Source organism: Lissotriton vulgaris, chromosome 12 (assembly GCF_964263255.1).
Source record: "Lissotriton vulgaris chromosome 12, aLisVul1.2, whole genome shotgun sequence".
NCBI lineage: Eukaryota > Metazoa > Chordata > Amphibia > Caudata > Salamandridae > Lissotriton > Lissotriton vulgaris.
Window position 1 is genome coordinate 445,737,186 of NC_141700.1, and position 15,748 is coordinate 445,752,933.

At 31.8% G+C, this 15,748-nt stretch overlaps 9 non-coding genes across 9 annotated transcripts; all 9 read right to left on the bottom strand.

The window, feature by feature from the left end:
• Positions 1–830: 830 nt before the first annotated feature.
• TRNAI-AAU (transfer RNA isoleucine (anticodon AAU)) lies at positions 831–904 on the bottom strand. Its single transcript has one exon. It is a non-coding gene; the product is annotated as a tRNA-Ile (tRNA).
• Positions 905–3,418: 2,514 nt separating this feature from the next.
• Positions 3,419–3,492, bottom strand: TRNAI-AAU (transfer RNA isoleucine (anticodon AAU)). Its single transcript has one exon. It is a non-coding gene; the product is annotated as a tRNA-Ile (tRNA).
• Positions 3,493–4,281: 789 nt separating this feature from the next.
• Positions 4,282–4,355, bottom strand: TRNAI-AAU (transfer RNA isoleucine (anticodon AAU)). The gene has a single exon. It is a non-coding gene; the product is annotated as a tRNA-Ile (tRNA).
• Positions 4,356–6,007: 1,652 nt separating this feature from the next.
• Positions 6,008–6,081, bottom strand: TRNAI-AAU (transfer RNA isoleucine (anticodon AAU)). The gene has a single exon. It is a non-coding gene; the product is annotated as a tRNA-Ile (tRNA).
• A 3,377-nt stretch (positions 6,082–9,458) lies between these two features.
• Positions 9,459–9,532, bottom strand: TRNAI-AAU (transfer RNA isoleucine (anticodon AAU)). Its single transcript has one exon. It is a non-coding gene; the product is annotated as a tRNA-Ile (tRNA).
• Positions 9,533–10,321: 789 nt separating this feature from the next.
• TRNAI-AAU (transfer RNA isoleucine (anticodon AAU)) lies at positions 10,322–10,395 on the bottom strand. Its single transcript has one exon. It is a non-coding gene; the product is annotated as a tRNA-Ile (tRNA).
• Positions 10,396–12,047: 1,652 nt separating this feature from the next.
• On the bottom strand, positions 12,048–12,121 carry TRNAI-AAU (transfer RNA isoleucine (anticodon AAU)). The gene has a single exon. It is a non-coding gene; the product is annotated as a tRNA-Ile (tRNA).
• A 1,651-nt stretch (positions 12,122–13,772) lies between these two features.
• Positions 13,773–13,846, bottom strand: TRNAI-AAU (transfer RNA isoleucine (anticodon AAU)). The gene has a single exon. It is a non-coding gene; the product is annotated as a tRNA-Ile (tRNA).
• Positions 13,847–15,496: 1,650 nt separating this feature from the next.
• Positions 15,497–15,570, bottom strand: TRNAI-AAU (transfer RNA isoleucine (anticodon AAU)). Its single transcript has one exon. It is a non-coding gene; the product is annotated as a tRNA-Ile (tRNA).
• Positions 15,571–15,748: the final 178 nt, after the last annotated feature.

The window sequence follows — 15,748 nt, forward strand, 5'->3', positions numbered from 1 at the left end:
CGTTATTAGCACCACGCTCTAACCATCTGAGCGAACAGGCCATTTTGCATAAACTCCTGGAAGTCCAGCATATGAAGAAGTGCTAATGATAGTTAACCCGGGAGATTTGGAAAGCTTAATTTCAGAGGTTTACCATGAACTTATAAATATATATTTTCAACATGAAGAAACTAATATGACTTTAAAAAAATTACAATACAAAAGAGATTTTCATACTTAGTGTTAGAACTTAGAACCATTAATGTTTTTTCCATGTGTTTTAGCAATAAATAACAATTCATCACCTATATGCAATTGATTCATTTAATCACTCTATCAGCTTCCCCTCAAAGGAAATATAGAGATACACATGATACAGAAGAAAATACATCTATTTTCAACATTAAAGGAGCATCAAGTATTGGCTTGGAGACTGATTGAAGGTATGTCCTTGGCATTTTTAACTTTATGCTCTAAAGACTAAACTAATAGGCTCAATAAATATATAGCATACCATTGAAGAAATAGCAGATGATGAAGTGCTATCGATTGTTAACCCGGGATAGTTGGAAAGCTTATATTCAGCTGTTTACATTCATACTATCTTTATATTTCATCAACAAGACAAAACAAAAATGACCTCAATAAATTGCAATAAATAGAAGATTTAGTTACTTGGCGTTAGAACTTAGAACCATTAATAGATATTCCAGGAGCTTTCAGAATAATAATTAATTCTACAACTATATCAAATGTATTTATCCAATCCTTCAAGCAGTGTTTGATCCAAGGTGATAAACAGTCAAAAATGAGACACAAGAAAAATTAATCTTTTTTCAAACAATTAAACTTGGCCTGTACAGGGATCGAACCTGTGACCTTGGCGTTATTAGCACCACGCTCTAACCATCTGAGCTAACAGGCCGTTTTGCACAATTTCCTGGAAGTCCAACATATGAAGAAGTGCTAATGATAGTTAACCTGGGAGATTTGGAAAGCTTAATTTCAGAGGTTTACCATGAAGTTATAAATATATAATATCAACATGAAGAAACTAATATGACTTTAAAAAAATTACAATACAAAAGAGATGTTCATACTTAGTTTTAGAACTTAGAACCATTAATGTTTTTTCCATGTGTTTTAGCAATAAATAACAATTCATCACCTATATGCAATTGATTCATTTAATCATTCTATCAGCTTCCCCTCAAAGGAAATATAGAGATACACATGATACAGAAGAAAATACATCTATTTTCAACATTAAAGGAGCACAAGTATTGGCTTGGAGACTGATTGAAAATATGTCCTTGGCATTTTTAACTTTTTGCTCTAAAGACTAAACTAATAGGCTCACTAAATATATAGCATACTATTGAAGAAATAGCAGATGATGAAGTGCTACCAATTGTTAACCCGGGATAGTTGGAAAGCTTATATTCAGCTGTTTACATTCATACTATCTTTATATTTCATCAACAAGACAAAACAAAAATGACCTCAATGAATTGCAATAAATAAGAGATTTAGTTACTTGGCGTTAGAACTTAGAACCATTAATAGATATTCCAGGAGCTTTCAGAATAATAATTAATTCTACAACTATATCAAATGTATTCATCCAATCCTTCAAGCAGCGTTTCATCCAAGGTGATAAACAGTCAAAAATGAGACAAAAGAAAAATTAATCTTTTTACAATCAATTAAACTTGGCCTGTACAGGGATATAACCTGTGACCTTGGTGTAATTAGCACCACGCTCTAACCATCTGAGCTAACAGGCCGTTTTGCACAAATACCTGGAGGTCCAGCATATGAAGAAGTGCTAATGATAGTTAACCCGGGAGATTTGGAAAGCTTAATTTCAGAGGTTTACCATGAAGTTATAAATATATAATATCAACATGAAGAAACTAATATGACTTTAAAATAATTACAATACAAAAGAGATGTTCATACTTAGTGTTAGAACTTAGAACCATTAATGTTTTTTCCATGTGTTTTAGCAATAAATAACAATTCATCACCTATATGCAATTGATTCATTTAATCATTCTCTCAGCTTCCCCTCAAACAAAATATAGAGATACACATGATACAGAAGAAAATACATCTATTTTCAACATTAAAGGAGCATCAAGTATTGGCTAGGAGATTGATTGAAAGTATGTGCTTGGCATTTTTAACTTTATGCTCTAAAGACTAAACTAATAGGCTCACTAAATATATAGCATACTATTGAAGAAATAGCAGATGATGAAGTGCTACCGATTGTTAACCCGGGATAGTTGGAAAGCTTATATTCAGCTGTTTACATTCATACTATCTTTATATTTCATCAACAAGACAAAACAAAAATGACCTCAATGAATTGCAATAAATAAGAGATTTAGTTACTTGGCGTTAGAACTTAGAACCATTAATAGATATTCCAGGAGCTTTCAGAATAATAATTAATTCTACAACTATATCAAATGTATTTATCCAATCCTTCAAGCAGTGTTTGATCCAAGGTGATAAACAGTCAAAAATGAGACACAAGAAAAATTAATCTTTTTTCAAACAATTAAACTTGGCCTGTACAGGGATCGAACCTGTGACCTTGGCCTTATTAGCACCACGCTCTAACCATCTGAGCTAACAGGCCGTTTTGCACAATTTCCTGGAAGTCCAGCATATGAAGAAGTGCTAATGATAGTTAACCCGGGAGATTTGGAAAGCTTAATTTCAGAGGTTTACCATGAAGTTATAAAGATATAATATCAACATGAAGAAACTAATATGACTTTAAAAAAATTACCTTACAAAAGAGATTTTCATACTTAGTGTTAGAACTTAAAACCATTAATGTTTTTTCCATGTGTTTTAGCAATAAATAACAATTCATCACCTATATGCAATTGATTCATCTAATCATTCTATCAGCTTCCCCTCAAAGGAAATATAGACATACACATGATACAGAAGAAAATACATCTATTTTCAACATTAAAGGAGCATCAAGTATTGGCTTGGAGACTGATTGAAAGTATGTCCTTGGCATTTTTAACTTTATGCTCTAAAGACTAAACTAATAGGCTCACTAAATATATAGCATACTATTGAAGAAATAGCAGATGATGAAGTGCTACTGATTGTTAACCCGGGATAGTTGGAAAGCTTATATTCAGCTGTTTACATTCATACTATCTTTATATTTCATCAACAAGACAAAACAAAAATGACCTCAATGAATTGCAATAAATAATAGATTTAGTTACTTGGCGTTAGAACTTAGAACCATTAATAGATATTCCAGGAGCTTTCAGAATAATAATTAATTCTACAACTATACGAAATATATTCATCCAATCCTTCAAGCTCCGTTTGATCCAAGGTGATAAACAGTCAAAAATGAGACACAAGAAAAATGTATCTTTTTACAAACAATTAAACTTGGCCTGTACAGGGATCGAACCTGTGACCTTGGCGTTATTAGCACCACGCTCTAACCATCTGAGCTAACAGGCCGTTTTGCATGAATTGCTGGAAGTCCAGCATATGAAGAAGTGCTAATGAAAGTTAACCCGGGAGATTTGGAAAGCTTAATTTCAGAGGTTTACCATGAACTTATAAATATATATTATCAACATGAAGAAAATAATATGACTTTAAAAAAATTACAATACAAAAGAGATTTTAATACTTAGTGTTAGAACTTAGAACCATTTATGTTTTTTCCATGTGTTTTAGGAATAAATAACAATTCATCACCTATATGCAATTGGTTCATTTAATCATTCTATCAGCTTCCCCTCAAAGGAAATATAGAGATACACATGATACAGAAGAAAATACATCTATTTTCAACATTAAAGGAGCATCAAGTATTGTCTTGGAGACTGATTGAAAGTATGTCCTTGGCATTTTTACCTTTATGCTCTAAAGACTAAACTAATAGGCTCACTAAATATATAGCATACTATTGAAGAAATAGCAGATGATGAAGTGCTACTGATTGTTAACCCGGGATAATTGGAAAGCTTATATTCAGCTGTTTACATTCATACTATCTTTATATTTCATCAACAAGACAAAACAAAAATGACCTCAATAAATTGCAATAAATAAGAGATTAAGTTACTTGGCGTTAGAACTTAGAACCATTAATAGATATTCCAGGAGCTTTCAGAATAATAATTAATTCTACAACTTTATCAAATGTATTTATCCAATCCTTCAAGCAGTGTTTGATCCAAGGTGATAAACAGTCAAAAATGAGACACAAGAAAAATTAATCTTTTTTCAAACAATTAAACTTGGCCTGTACAGGGATCGAACCTGTGACCTTGGCGTTATTAGCACCACGCTCTAACCATCTGAGCTAACAGGCCGTTTTGCACAATTTCCTTGAAGTCCAGCATGTGAAGAAGTGCTAATGATAGTTAACCCGGGAGATTTGGAAAGCTTAATTTCAGAGGTTTACCATGAAGTTATACTTATATAATATCAACATGAAGAAACTAATATGACTCTAAAAAAATTACAATACAAAAGAGATTTTCATACTTAGTGTTAGAACTTAGAACCATTAATGTTTTTTCCATCTGTTTTAGCAATAAATAACAATTCATCACCTATATGCAATTGATTCATCTAATCATTCTATCAGCTTCCCCTCAAAGGAAATATAGACATACACATGATACAGAAGCAAATACATCTATTTTCAACATTAAAGGAGCATCAAGTATTGGCTTGGAGACTGATTGAAAATATGTCCTTGCTATTTTTAACTTTTTGCTCTAAAGACTAAACTAATAGGCTCACTAAATATATAGCATACTATTGAAGAAATAGCAGATGATGAAGTGCTACTGATTGTTAACCCGGGATAGTTGGAAAGCTTATATTCAGCTCTTTACATTCATACTATCTTTATATTTCATCAACAAGACAAAACAAAAATGACCTCAATGAATTGCAATAAAGAAGAGATTTAGTTACTTGGAGTTAGAACTTAGAACCATTAATAGATATTCCAGGAGCTTTCAGAATAATAATTAATTCTACAACTATATGAAATGTATTCATCCAATCCTTCAAGCAGTGTTTGATCCAAGGTGATAAACAGTCAAAAATGAGACACAAGAAAAATTACTCTTTTTTCAAACAATTAAACTTGGCCTGTACAGGGATCGAACCTGTGACCTTGGCGTTATTAGCACCACGCTCTAACCATCTGAGCTAACAGGGCATTTTGCATGAATTGCTGGAAGTCCAGCATATGAAGAAGTGCTAATGATAGTTAACCCGGGAGATTTGGAAAGCTTAATTTCAGAGGTTTACCATGAAGTTATAAATATATAATATCAACATGAAGAAACTAATATGACTTTAAAAAAATTACAATACAAAAGAGATTTTCATACTTACTGTTAGAACTTAGAACCATTAATGTTTTTTCCATGTGTTTTAGCAATAAATAACAATTCATCACCTATATGCAATTGATTCATTTAATCATTCTATCAGCTTCCCCTCAAACAAAATATAGAGATACACATGATACAGAAGAAAATACATCTATTTTCAACATTAAAGGAGCATCAAGTATTGGCTAGGAGATTAATTGAAAGTATGTGCTTGGCATTTTTAACTTTATGCTCTAAAGACTAAACTAATAGGCTCACTAAATATATAGCATACTATTGAAGAAATAGCAGATGATGAAGTGCTACCGATTGTTAACCCGGGATAGTTGGAAAGCTTATATTCAGCTGTTTACATTCATACTATCTTTATATTTCATCAACAAGACAAAACAAAAATGACCTCAATAAATTGCAATAAATAGAAGATTTAGTTACTTGGCGTTAGAACTTAGAACCATTAATAGATATTCCAGGAGCTTTCAGAATAATAATTAATTCTACAACTATATCAAATGTATTTATCCAATCCTTCAAGCAGTGTTTGATCCAAGGTGATAAACAGTCAAAAATGAGACACAAGAAAAATTAATCTTTTTTCAAACAATTAAACTTGGCCTGTACAGGGATCGAACCTGTGACCTTGGCGTTATTAGCACCACGCTCTAACCATCTGAGCTAACAGGCCGTTTTGCACAATTTCCTGGAAGTCCAACATATGAAGAAGTGCTAATGATAGTTAACCTGGGAGATTTGGAAAGCTTAATTTCAGAGGTTTACCATGAAGTTATAAATATATAATATCAACATGAAGAAACTAATATGACTTTAAAAAAATTACAATACAAAAGAGATGTTCATACTTAGTTTTAGAACTTAGAACCATTAATGTTTTTTCCATGTGTTTTAGCAATAAATAACAATTCATCACCTATATGCAATTGATTCATTTAATCATTCTATCAGCTTCCCCTCAAAGGAAATATAGAGATACACATGATACAGAAGAAAATACATCTATTTTCAACATTAAAGGAGCACAAGTATTGGCTTGGAGACTGATTGAAAATATGTCCTTGGCATTTTTAACTTTTTGCTCTAAAGACTAAACTAATAGGCTCACTAAATATATAGCATACTATTGAAGAAATAGCAGATGATGAAGTGCTACCAATTGTTAACCCGGGATAGTTGGAAAGCTTATATTCAGCTGTTTACATTCATACTATCTTTATATTTCATCAACAAGACAAAACAAAAATGACCTCAATGAATTGCAATAAATAAGAGATTTAGTCACTTGGCGTTTGAACTTAGAACCATTAATAGATATTCCAGGAGCTTTCAGAATAATAATTAATTCTACAACTATATCAAATGTATTCATCCAATCCTTCAAGCAGCGTTTCATCCAAGGTGATAAACAGTCAAAAATGAGACAAAAGAAAAATTAATCTTTTTACAATCAATTAAACTTAGCCTGTACAGGGATATAACCTGTGACCTTGGTGTAATTAGCACCACGCTCTAACCATCTGAGCTAACAGGCCGTTTTGCACAAATACCTGGAGGTCCAGCATATGAAGAAGTGCTAATGATAGTTAACCCGGGAGATTTGGAAAGCTTAATTTCAGAGGTTTACCATGAAGTTATAAATATATAATATCAACATGAAGAAACTAATATGACTTTAAAATAATTACAATACAAAAGAGATGTTCATACTTAGTGTTAGAACTTAGAACCATTAATGTTTTTTCCATGTGTTTTAGCAATAAATAACAATTCATCACCTATATGCAATTGATTCATTAAATCATTCTATCAGCTTCCCCTCAAAGGAAATATAGAGATACACATGATACAGAAGAAAATACATCTATTTTCAACATTAAAGGAGCATCAAGTATTGGCTTGGAGACTGATTGAAAGTATGTCCTTGGCATTTTTAACTTTATGCTCTAAAGACTAAACTAATAGGCTCAATAAATATATAGCATACCATTGAAGAAATAGCAGATGAAGAAGTGCTATTGATTGTTAACCCGAGATAGTTGGAAAGCTTATATTCAGCTGTTTACATTCATACTATCTTTATATTTCATCAACAAGACAAAACAAAAATGACCTCAATAAATTGCAATAAATAAGAGATTAAGTTACTTGGTGTTAGAACTTAGAACCATTAATAGATATTCCAGGAGCTTTCAGAATAATAATTAATTCTACAACTTTATCAAATGTATTCATCCAATCCTTCAAGCAGCGTTTCATCCAAGGTGATAAACAGTCAAAAATGAGACAAAAGAAAAATTAATCTTTTTACAATCAATTAAACTTGGCCTGTACAGGGATAGAACCTGTGACCTTGGTGTAATTAGCACCACGCTCTAACCATCTGAGCTAACAGGCCGTTTTGCACAACTTCCTGGAGGTCCAGCATATGAAGAAGTGCTAATGATAGTTAACCCGGGAGATTTGGAAAGCTTAATTTCAGAGGTTTACCATGAAGTTATAAATATATAATATCAACATGAAGAAACTAATATGACTTTAAAATAATTACAATACAAAAGAGATGTTCATACTTAGTGTTAGAACTTAGAACCATTAATGTTTTTTCCATGTGTTTTAGCAATAAATAACAATTCATCACCTATATGCAATTGATTCATTTAATCATTCTCTTAGCTTCCCCTCAAACAAAATATAGAGATACACATGATACAGAAGAAAATACATCTATTTTCAACATTAAAGGAGCATCAAGTATTGGCTAGGAGATTGATTGAAAGTATGTGCTTGGCATTTTTAACTTTATGCTCTAAAGACTAAACTAATAGGCTCACTAAATATATAGCATACTATTGAAGAAATAGCAGATGATGAAGTGCTACCGATTGTTAACCCGGGATAGTTGGAAAGCTTATATTCAGCTGTTTACATTCATACTATCTTTATATTTCATCAACAAGACAAAACAAAAATGACCTCAATGAATTGCAATAAATAAGAGATTTAGTTACTTGGCGTTAGAACTTAGAACCATTAATAGATATTCCAGGAGCTTTCAGAATAATAATTAATTCTACAACTATATCAAATGTATTTATCCAATCCTTCAAGCAGTGTTTGATCCAAGGTGATAAACAGTCAAAAATGAGACACAAGAAAAATTAATCTTTTTTCAAACAATTAAACTTGGCCTGTACAGGGATCGAACCTGTGACCTTGGCCTTATTAGCACCACGCTCTAACCATCTGAGCTAACAGGCCGTTTTGCACAATTTCCTGGAAGTCCAGCATATGAAGAAGTGCTAATGATAGTTAACCCGGGAGATTTGGAAAGCTTAATTTCAGAGGTTTACCATGAAGTTATAAAGATATAATATCAACATGAAGAAACTAATATGACTTTAAAAAAATTACCTTACAAAAGAGATTTTCATACTTAGTGTTAGAACTTAAAACCATTAATGTTTTTTCCATGTGTTTTAGCAATAAATAACAATTCATCACCTATATGCAATTGATTCATCTAATCATTCTATCAGCTTCCCCTCAAAGGAAATATAGACATACACATGATACAGAAGAAAATACATCTATTTTCAACATTAAAGGAGCATCAAGTATTGGCTTGGAGACTGATTGAAAGTATGTCCTTGGCATTTTTAACTTTATGCTCTAAAGACTAAACTAATAGGCTCACTAAATATATAGCATACTATTGAAGAAATAGCAGATGATGAAGTGCTACTGATTGTTAACCCGGGATAGTTGGAAAGCTTATATTCAGCTGTTTACATTCATACTATCTTTATATTTCATCAACAAGACAAAACAAAAATGACCTCAATGAATTGCAATAAATAATAGATTTAGTTACTTGGCGTTAGAACTTAGAACCATTAATAGATATTCCAGGAGCTTTCAGAATAATAATTAATTCTACAACTATACGAAATATATTCATCCAATCCTTCAAGCTCCGTTTGATCCAAGGTGATAAACAGTCAAAAATGAGACACAAGAAAAATGTATCTTTTTACAAACAATTAAACTTGGCCTGTACAGGGATCGAACCTGTGACCTTGGCGTTATTAGCACCACGCTCTAACCATCTGAGCTAACAGGCCGTTTTGCATGAATTGCTGGAAGTCCAGCATATGAAGAAGTGCTAATGAAAGTTAACCCGGGAGATTTGGAAAGCTTAATTTCAGAGGTTTACCATGAACTTATAAATATATATTATCAACATGAAGAAAATAATATGACTTTAAAAAAATTACAATACAAAAGAGATTTTAATACTTAGTGTTAGAACTTAGAACCATTTATGTTTTTTCCATGTGTTTTAGGAATAAATAACAATTCATCACCTATATGCAATTGGTTCATTTAATCATTCTATCAGCTTCCCCTCAAAGGAAATATAGAGATACACATGATACAGAAGAAAATACATCTATTTTCAACATTAATGGAGCATCAAGTATTGGCTTGGAGACTGATTGAAAGTATGTCCTTGGCATTTTTACCTTTATGCTCTAAAGACTAAACTAATAGGCTCACTAAATATATAGCATACTATTGAAGAAATAGCAGATGATGAAGTGCTACTGATTGTTAACCCGGGATAATTGGAAAGCTTATATTCAGCTGTTTACATTCATACTATCTTTATATTTCATCAACAAGACAAAACAAAAATGACCTCAATAAATTGCAATAAATAAGAGATTAAGTTACTTGGCGTTAGAACTTAGAACCATTAATAGATATTCCAGGAGCTTTCAGAATAATAATTAATTCTACAACTTTATCAAATGTATTTATCCAATCCTTCAAGCAGTGTTTGATCCAAGGTGATAAACAGTCAAAAATGAGACACAAGAAAAATTAATCTTTTTTCAAACAATTAAACTTGGCCTGTACAGGGATCGAACCTGTGACCTTGGCGTTATTAGCACCACGCTCTAACCATCTGAGCTAACAGGCCGTTTTGCACAATTTCCTTGAAGTCCAGCATGTGAAGAAGTGCTAATGATAGTTAACCCGGGAGATTTGGAAAGCTTAATTTCAGAGGTTTACCATGAAGTTATACTTATATAATATCAACATGAAGAAACTAATATGACTCTAAAAAAATTACAATACAAAAGAGATTTTCATACTTAGTGTTAGAACTTAGAACCATTAATGTTTTTTCCATCTGTTTTAGCAATAAATAACAATTCATCACCTATATGCAATTTATTCATCTAATCATTCTATCAGCTTCCCCTCAAAGGAAATATAGACATACACATGATACAGAAGAAAATACATCTATTTTCAACATTAAAGGAGCATCAAGTATTGGCTTGGAGACTGATTGAAAATATGTCCTTGCTATTTTTAACTTTTTGCTCTAAAGACTAAACTAATAGGCTCACTAAATATATAGCATACTATTGAAGAAATAGCAGATGATGAAGTGCTACTGATTGTTAACCCGGGATAGTTGGAAAGCTTATATTCAGCTGTTTACATTCATACTATCTTTATATTTCATCAACAAGACAAAACAAAAATGACCTCAATGAATTGCAATAAAGAAGAGATTTAGTTACTTGGAGTTAGAACTTAGAACCATTAATAGATATTCCAGGAGCTTTCAGAATAATAATTAATTCTACAACTATATGAAATGTATTCATCCAATCCTTCAAGCAGTGTTTGATCCAAGGTGATAAACAGTCAAAAATGAGACACAAGAAAAATTAATCTTTTTTCAAACAATTAAACTTGGCCTGTACAGGGATCGAACCTGTGACCTTGGCGTTATTAGCACCACGCTCTAACCATCTGAGCTAACAGGGCATTTTGCATGAATTGCTGGAAGTCCAGCATATGAAGAAGTGCTAATGATAGTTAACCCGGGAGATTTGGAAAGCTTAATTTCAGAGGTTTACCATGAAGTTATAAATATATAATATCAACATGAAGAAACTAATATGACTTTAAAAAAATTACAATACAAAAGAGATTTTCATACTTACTGTTAGAACTTAGAACCATTAATGTTTTTTCCATGTGTTTTAGCAATAAATAACAATTCATCACCTATATGCAATTGATTCATTTAATCATTCTATCAGCTTCCCCTCAAACAAAATATAGAGATACACATGATACAGAAGAAAATACATCTATTTTCAACATTAAAGGAGCATCAAGTATTGGCTAGGAGATTGATTGAAAGTATGTGCTTGGCATTTTTAACTTTATGCTCTAAAGACTAAACTAATAGGCTCACTAAATATATAGCATACTATTGAAGAAATAGCAGATGATGAAGTGCTACCGATTGTTAACCCGGGATAGTTGGAAAGCTTATATTCAGCTGTTTACATTCATACTATCTTTATATTTCATCAACAAGACAAAACAAAAATGACCTCAATAAATTGCAATAAATAAGAGATTTAGTTACTTGGCGTTAGAACTTAGAACCATTAATAGATATTTCAGGAGCTTTCAGAATAATAATTAATTCTACAACTATATCAAATGTATTTATCCAATCCTTCAAGCAGTGTTTGATCCAAGGTGATAAACAGTCAAAAATGAGACACAAGAAAAATTAATCTTTTTTCAAACAATTAAACTTGGCCTGTACAGGGATCGAACCTGTGACCTTGGCGTTATTAGCACCACGCTCTAACCATCTGAGCTAACAGGCCGTTTGCACAATTTCTTGGAAGTCCAACATATGAAGAAGTGCTAATGATAGTTAACCTGGGAGATTTGGAAAGCTTAATTTCAGAGGTTTACCATGAAGTTATAAATATATAATATCAACATGAAGAAACTAATATGACTTTAAAAAAATTACAATACAAAAGAGATGTTCATACTTAGTTTTAGAACTTAGAACCATTAATGTTTTTTCCATGTGTTTTAGCAATAAATAACAATTCATCACCTATATGCAATTGATTCATTTAATCATTCTATCAGCTTCCCCTCAAAGGAAATATAGAGATACACATGATACAGAAGAAAATACATCTATTTTCAACATTAAAGGAGCATCAAGTATTGGCTTGGAGACTGATTGAAGGTATGTCCTTGGCATTTTTAACTTTATGCTCTAAAGACTAAACTAATAGGCTCAATAAATATATAGCATACCATTGAAGAAATAGCAGATGAAGAAGTGCTATTGATTGTTAACCCGAGATAGTTGGAAAGCTTATATTCAGCTGTTTACATTCATACTATCTTTATATTTCATCAACAAGACAAAACAAAAATGACCTCAATAAATTGCAATAAATAAGAGATTTAGTTACTTGGCGTTAGAACTTAGAACCATTAATAGATATTCCAGGAGCTTTCAGAATAATAATTAATTCTACAACTATATGAAATGTATTCATCCAATCCTTCAAGCAGTGTTTGATCCAAGGTGATAAGCAGTCAAAAATGAGACACAAGAAAAATTAATCTTTTTTCAAACAATTAAACTTGGCCTGTACAGGGATCGAACCTGTGACCTTGGCGTTATTAGCACCACGCTCTAACCATCTGAGCTAACAGGGCATTTTGCATGAACTGCTGGAAGTCCAGCATATGAAGAAGTGCTAATGATAGTTAACCCGGGAGATTTGGAAAGCTTAATTTCAGAGGTTTACCATGAAGTTATAAATATATAATATCAACATGAAGAAACTAATATGACTTTAAAAAAATTACAATACAAAAGAGATTTTCATACTTACTGTTAGAACTTAGAACCATTAATGTTTTTTCCATGTGTTTTAGCAATAAATAACAATTCATCACCTATATGCAATTGATTCATTTAATCATTCTATCAGCTTCCCCTCAAACAAAATATAGAGATACACATGATACAGAAGAAAATACATCTATTTTCAACATTAAAGGAGCATCAAGTATTGGCTAGGAGATTAATTGAAAGTATGTGCTTGGCATTTTTAACTTTATGCTCTAAAGACTAAACTAATAGGCTCACTAAATATATAGCATACTATTGAAGAAATAGCAGATGATGAAGTGCTACCGATTGTTAACCCGGGATAGTTGGAAAGCTTATATTCAGCTGTTTACATTCATACTATCTTTATATTTCATCAACAAGACAAAACAAAAATGACCTCAATAAATTGCAATAAATAAGAGATTTAGTTACTTGGCGTTAGAACTTAGAACCATTAATAGATATTTCAGGAGCTTTCAGAATAATAATTAATTCTACAACTATATCAAATGTATTTATCCAATCCTTCAAGCAGTGTTTGATCCAAGGTGATAAACAGTCAAAAATGAGACACAAGAAAAATTAATCTTTTTTCAAACAATTAAACTTGGCCTGTACAGGGATCGAACCTGTGACCTTGGCGTTATTAGCACCACGCTCTAACCATCTGAGCTAACAGGCCGTTTGCACAATTTCCTGGAAGTCCAACATATGAAGAAGTGCTAATGATAGTTAACCTGGGAGATTTGGAAAGCTTAATTTCAGAGGTTTACCATGAAGTTATAAATATATAATATCAACATGAAGAAACTAATATGACTTTAAAAAAATTACAATACAAAAGAGATGTTCATACTTAGTTTTGGAACTTAGAACCATTAATGTTTTTTCCATGTGTTTTAGCAATAAATAACAATTCATCACCTATATGCAATTGATTCATTTAATCATTCTATCAGCTTCCCCTCAAAGGAAATATAGAGATACACATGATACAGAAGAAAATACATCTATTTTCAACATTAAAGGAGCATCAAGTATTGGCTTGGAGACTGATTGAAGGTATGTCCTTGGCATTTTTAACTTTATGCTCTAAAGACTAAACTAATAGGCTCAATAAATATATAGCATACCATTGAAGAAATAGCAGATGAAGAAGTGCTATTGATTGTTAACCCGAGATAGTTGGAAAGCTTATATTCAGCTGTTTACATTCATACTATCTTTATATTTCATCAACAAGACAAAACAAAAATGACCTCAATAAATTGCAATAAATAAGAGATTTAGTTACTTGGCGTTAGAACTTAGAACCATTAATAGATATTCCAGGAGCTTTCAGAATAATAATTAATTCTACAACTATATGAAATGTATTTATCCAATCCTTCAAGCAGTGTTTGATCCACGGTGATAAACAATCAAAAATGAGACACAAGAAAAATTAATCTTTTTTCAAACAATTAAACTTGGTCTGTACAGGGATCGAACCTGTGACCTTGGCATTATTAGCACCACGCTCTAACCATCTGAGCTAACAGGCCGTTTTGCACAATTTCTGGAAGTCCAGCATATGAAGAAGTGCTAATGATAGTTAACCCGGGAGATTTGGAAAGCTTAATTTCAGAGGTTTACCATGAAGTTATAAAGATATAATATCAACATGAAGAAACTAATATGACTTTAAAAAAATTACAATACAAAAGAGATTTTCATACTTAGTGTTAGAACTTAAAACCATTAATGTTTTTTCCATGTGTTTTAGCAATAAATAACAATTCATCACCTATATGCAATTGATTCATCTAATCATTCTATCAGCTTCCCCTCAAAGGAAATATAGACATACACATGATACAGAAGAAAATACATCTATTTTCAACATTAAAGGAGCATCAAGTATTGGCTTGGAGACTGATTGAAAGTATGTCCTTGGCATTTTTACCTTTATGCTCTAAAGACTAAACTAATAGGCTCACTAAATATATAGCATACTATTGAAGAAATAGCAGATGATGAAATGCTACTGATTGTTAACCCGGGATAATTGGAAAGCTTATATTCAGCTGTTTACATTCATGCTATCTTTATATTTCATCAACAAGACAAAACAAAAATGACCTCAATAAATTGCAATAAATAAGAGATTAAGTTACTTGGCGTTAGAACTTAGAACCATTAATAGATATTCCAGGAGCTTTCAGAATAATAATTAATTCTACAACTTTATCAAATGTATTTATCCAATCCTTCAAGCAGTGTTTGATCCAAGGTGATAAACAGTCAAAAATGAGACACAAGAAAAATGAATCTTTTTTCAAACAATTAAACTTGGCCTGTACAGGGATCGAACCTGTGACCTTGGCGTTATTAGCACCACGCTCTAACCATCTGAGCTAACAGGCCGTTTTGCATGAATTGCTGGAAGTCCAGCATATGAAGAAGTGCTAATGAAAGTTAACCCGGGAGATTTGGAAAGCTTAATTTCAGAGGTTTACCATGAACTTATAAATATATATTATCAACATGAAGAAAATAATATGACTTTAAAAAAATTACAATACAAAAGAGATTTTAATACTTA